Source organism: Alexandromys fortis, unplaced genomic scaffold, assembly GCF_014885135.2.
Source record: "Alexandromys fortis isolate MF-2015 unplaced genomic scaffold, M_Fortis_MF-2015_v1.1 scaffold_1291, whole genome shotgun sequence".
Taxonomy (NCBI): Eukaryota; Metazoa; Chordata; class Mammalia; order Rodentia; family Cricetidae; genus Alexandromys; species Alexandromys fortis.
Window position 1 is genome coordinate 51 of NW_026069157.1, and position 5,205 is coordinate 5,255.

The 5,205-nt window shown below is 45.9% G+C and overlaps 1 non-coding gene across 1 annotated transcript; it reads right to left on the reverse strand.

Moving 5' to 3' along the window:
• Positions 1-4,275: 4,275 nt before the first annotated feature.
• On the reverse strand, positions 4,276-4,409 carry LOC126496130 (small nucleolar RNA SNORA70). The gene has a single exon (XR_007590290.1). It is a non-coding gene; the product is annotated as a small nucleolar RNA SNORA70 (small nucleolar RNA).
• Between the last annotated feature and the right edge of the window lie 796 nt (positions 4,410-5,205).

The window sequence follows — 5,205 nt, forward strand, 5'->3', positions numbered from 1 at the left end:
TCTACAAGAGCTAGTTCCAGGACAGGCTCCAAAACCACAGAGAAACCCTGTCTCGAAAAACCAAAAAAAAAAAAAAAATCTACTAAGTTGCTCTCCACTATTGTCAGTTCTTCTATTGCAAACAGTTTTTTCTTCCTTGTCTTTTACAAGAATAAATCTTACCTGTTAAGTTAAGAGCCAGTATAGTCAAGCTTGGACCCAGATCTCCAGGCAGATCCTAGGCTGCAGACATAACTCATCTATACTCAATAAACAGCCCTCAACTGCTCAGAGATCTGGGGACTGTGGCATTTAAAAGTTTAATTATTAAAAGACTTTTCATAATGGAGAGACAGTTTGGCTCCTAGCAGCAGCACTCTATTTCCTCCAAAGGAGACAGACGACAGATGGGCACAGAACAATGTCCATCCGCAATTCGCTTCATCGGGTGAAAGCACTAACCACTGGGAAAAACTGCCTTTCATATAAACTGAAGATCTCCACACAGTGGACAGAATCACTGGAATCAACAGCCTAGATGCTCAGGTCAAGGTAGGCTTGTCTTCCTACAGATTTTCTAACACACAGGATCTTCTGGAGCCTGGCAGGTCCTGCTTTTAACAATAAAAGGCAAATATGACCCTCAGCAACCATGGAGAACCTTGAGGATAGGCTCTAGGTAGACAATTGAGTAAGTTCTCTGTCGTTTTTTAATTAATAACTCAAGTAAAATTTTATCCTTCTCAAAGATCTCTGGTGCAGTTTGACAGCTGAGAGGTTTTGTCAGTTTAAAAGGACAGCCTCACAAAACAAATGTCATAATCTTAAGATATACAAGTGCAAGTATTAAAATGTGTACCTGCAAGTCATAAAGGTGTGAGGACAAATACAAGATATCAAATTTCTCTCTCACATGGCCTTTCCTAGTCTTAAAGATACTTTTTATTGTGCAAACACATTTGTCACAGTCATTCTGACATAAATAGGCTGCTGTTTATACTATGTATATGTTTAAAACTTATGTTTTCACAAACTCAAACATTTCTTGTGAGTTCCAGGGAGCCGAGTTGAAGGATTCACCTTATTTTTTTTCGAGACAGGGTTTCTCTGTAGCTTTGGTGCCTGTCCCAGAACTAGCTCTTGTAGACCAGGCTGGTCTCGAACTCACAGAGATCTGCCTGCCTGCCTGCCTCTGCCTCCCAAGTGCTGGGATTAAAGGTGTGTGCCACCACCGCCCAACTAGGATTCACCTTAAATAGGTCAGATACACCCCTCTTAATTCCCTGGTCCTGAATTTTTTTTCTTCCCACACTTAACTGTCTAGGTCCAAGAGACACAGGACAATTCCACACCACGAATAGGATAGGAGTAAAGCCACCAGATACCAGGATGTGACCAACACCCAGCTATCTTAGGCCCCTCCACTTCAGCACCCACAAATAAGCAGGAAGCAGTTTTGAGAATCCCCCGTCCCAATTCCTTCAACCTGCTATGCCTAACTCCCCGCCTTTTTATTGTAAGAAAAAGATGGGAATGTAATCTGCTGGCCTAGTCTGTCACCTGGGTACCCTTCCCTTTAAGAGACAAGCCCCGCCCACTACCAACCCCCCACTTCTGCTATCCCACCTCTCTCTAACTCGTGTGCCCCCCTTCCTCTGTCTGTCTGTCTATCTGTCCTTCTTCTGGAGAGATAGCTTTTGTCTCTCTTTCTTTTTTTCTGCCTCTCTTTTCTCACCCTTCTTCCCCTATTCCCCTTCCTCTCTATAACCCACTAAATAAACCCTATACCCAAACTCTCTCTGCATGGTGTATCTATCTGCCTGTCTCCTGCCAAGGCTTCAGGCCACTCGCCAGGTGACCCGCTGCCCCTTGTGGGACCCATCCACCACCATATCTTTATAAATGATAACATTAAGCTTCCTTGCCTTTTTTTTTTCATTTTTGTTTTGTTAGCAACCTCATTGTGTCTGAATTCAGAACTTGCAAGAGAGTAGTAACACAAATTTAACAAAATGGAAATTCTTTTCCAGTGACTTGCTGCTCAGGCATTAGTCACCAGCTGTCTCATCCCCGTGACGAGGCAAAATGATCCTAATGGATGCCTGTGGTTTAGACTGGACGGATCTCGGGAGCTCTTTGTACAGAGATGAATGTAGGGAGCTTGTTTGGTCCTTCCCCATCCTCATCAGCAGCTTCCTCCTCCTCTTTTGTTTGCCTCAGTTGTCTCTCCCACCTCCCCCTCTCCCACCGTGTGTGTGTGTGTGTGTGTGTGTGTGTGTGTGTTTCTGTGCAAATCTCTCACTGAACTTGGAGCTTAGTGTCTGAGTCCAGTGCTGGGATTACTAGTGTGTGTCTGGCTGAGGACTGAACTCTGCTTTCCCTACTACTGAAGCAATTGCACCCCCACACACACACCTTTTGCCCCCCCAGAATGGTCTCAAGAGCCCAGGCTAGCTTTGAACTCCTGATCCTCTTGCCTTTACTTCCCAGGTGCAGAGGCACAGGTATTTCAACTACTCCACCTCTTCTGACTTTACCTTCCCAAGGTCCGGCACTGTGCCTTGCACACTGGTGGTCCTCGTTCCTTGGACACACTAAGGCTATGTGTATGTACCTTGAGGTCTTGGTACTGTTCTTTCTGTCCAGAATGTTCCTCCCTGGATCTTTTCCTAGGCAGGTTTAGCCTGAACTCCCCTTTACCCAGATGTTTCCTGGCCATTGCTTCTGCATTTGCCCTCCTTCCCCAGCGGTCACCATCACAGCTTCTCTGTCCACTAAAGTCCTGTTCTTATTTCCCAATTTCCCATTTATTCATTTTTGATAGATACCATGAAAGGGAAACTCCACCTGTCATTTCCATTCTGCCATATGGATGCTAAAGAAATTCTTATCTAGCTGGGTGGTGGTGGCGCACGCCTTTAATCCCAGCACTTGGGAGGCAGAGACCAGCCTGGTCTCAAAGAGAGTTCCCAGATAGCCGGGCTGTCACACAGAGAAAGCCTGTCTCCAGAAAACAAGCAAACAACAAAGCTTATTGGATGAATGAATGGATAAAGTTAGGGAGCTCGCTGTGAGTGAGATGTAGCTAGAAAGGCGGCTGAGGGCCACATTAGGATGGTGTTTGGTTGCTAACCATGGAGCTTGGATGGTCTCCTCTGAAGAATGGGGTGTTGCCCACAGTTATCCAGGATCCAAGAGGCATGATTGGCACTGAGAAAGGTAGGCTTGGCAACCAGTTAAGTTGTGTTACGTTGAGAAAAGTTGGAGGCGTTAAGAGTGCCTGGCAGGAAAGTCTTCAGTGGTGATGGCAAGTCTGAGGGACACCACAATAGCATGGCATAGTCAGGCTATTCTAGACTGTTCCTGCCTTTCCCTTTCTGTCAACCTTCCAATCTGTGTGCTTATTCTCAGAGCTTTTACATCCAGGTTCTTTCTGTTTGTTTTTTTGAGACAGGGTTTCTCTGTATAACCTGAGAACTAGCCTTGAACTCAGAGATCCACCTGCTTCTGCCTCCCAAGTGCTGGGATTAAAGACGTGCACCACCACCACCTGGCTTTAAAATTGTTTGTTGTTGTTGTTGTTGTTCTCAAACTCATTGTGTAGTCCAGGATGACCTTAATTCCTAATTTCACTGCTTCTACTTCCCAAGTGATGAGATTTTGCACTATTTGGTTGAGACAGGTCTCACTTACAGCCTGGCTGGCCTCAAACTTGTGGCAACCCTCCTGCCTCAGTCCCCTGAATGCTGGGATTACAGTATGACTCATCACACCAGGTTCTACTCACCCCTTCTGCTAGTGGTGATGCTGGAAACCCAGGCTTGCCTATGCTATGTGCATTAATCTTTTTTTTTTTTTTAAAGCAGACTGGATGTGAGATTTATTACCGAACATGATTTGGTAGGGCACAGGAGAGCACCGTGAAAGCCCTCAGGAGAGTAGGGCTCGCCACTTGTCCAGGGGACCACGATTAGGGATATATTTGACCCCACAGCCATCAGGAATGAGTCGCTTCTCAGCAACCATGTCTTCAAATTCATCTGCATTAAACTTAGTAAAAGCCCCATTTCTTTGAGATGTGGGATCTTCTGGCAGCCAGGGAACTTGAACTTGGCTCTACGAAGAGCCTCAATCACATGTTCCTTATTCTGCAGCTTAGTGCAGATGGACATGATGACCTGGCCAATGTGAACCCTGGCCACTGTGCCCTGGGGCTTCCCAAAGGCACCACGCATGCCTGTCTGCAGCCTACACTGGCGACAGCATTGAGATCAGAGACTTGAATAAGTGCCAGAAAATTGTCTCCAAGGTCCCTTAGGGCAACCCATGCAGGTATCAGGCTGCGTACACTACCAAGGAGGCTGCTGTTTGCAACCCTTGCAACCAGGCCCCCATGGGGAAAGGGACCTGGTTGGCTTAATTAGTTGCAAATGTACATTAATCTTTATAAACACACATAAGTGTATGTATGCATTTCTGTATATTTTCCTGCTTCCACAAGAATCCTTCAGAACATGGCCTGGGGCCAACAAGATGGCTCAGCAGGTATGAGTGCTTGCTACCAAGACTGACACCCTGAGTTCTATATGGTGAAAGGGGATAACTGATCTTCAGAAATTGTCCTCTGACCTTTGTGCACGTGCGTGCACATGCGTGTGTGTGTGCACGCACACACACATACACACAAATAAATGTAAGAAAAAATTTAAAAGACACAATCTGGCTGATCTTTCTGGAATTTTAGACCTGTAAGTCAAGCTGCATGCTAGGTCCAAAATTCTAGTCAGTCTCTGCTCCCAAAGCATGCCTATGGCTTTTCTCTCTCTCTTTGGAGCATCCTCTGCTCAGCTTGGCTCTCTTCCTCTCCCTTGTTTCCTTTATATTACGAGTTCAAATTTTGTAGTAGCTGCCTCTACACTGTGTGTGTATGTGTGTGTATGTGTTTAAAGCATTGTGAAAACGTCTTCTGTTTGATGAAAAAAAAAAATGCAGATGTGCCCAAAGCCAAAGAATGGAAATAGCGAGTACACGTCTTCCCCTCCCCCAGCCTAGCTCCCTAGATCTCAGCTCTGTAAGTCTGGCAAGCCAGGCCTTGTTTCCAGCTCTCACCTTTCCCACGGCCATCATCTGAGTCACAGCAACAGTTTTCCCTCTGCCCTTCTTTCCTTTCCCTTTCAGCTCGCATCGGCAAAGCCTGAGAGCCTTCCGCACACGTGTGAGAACAGG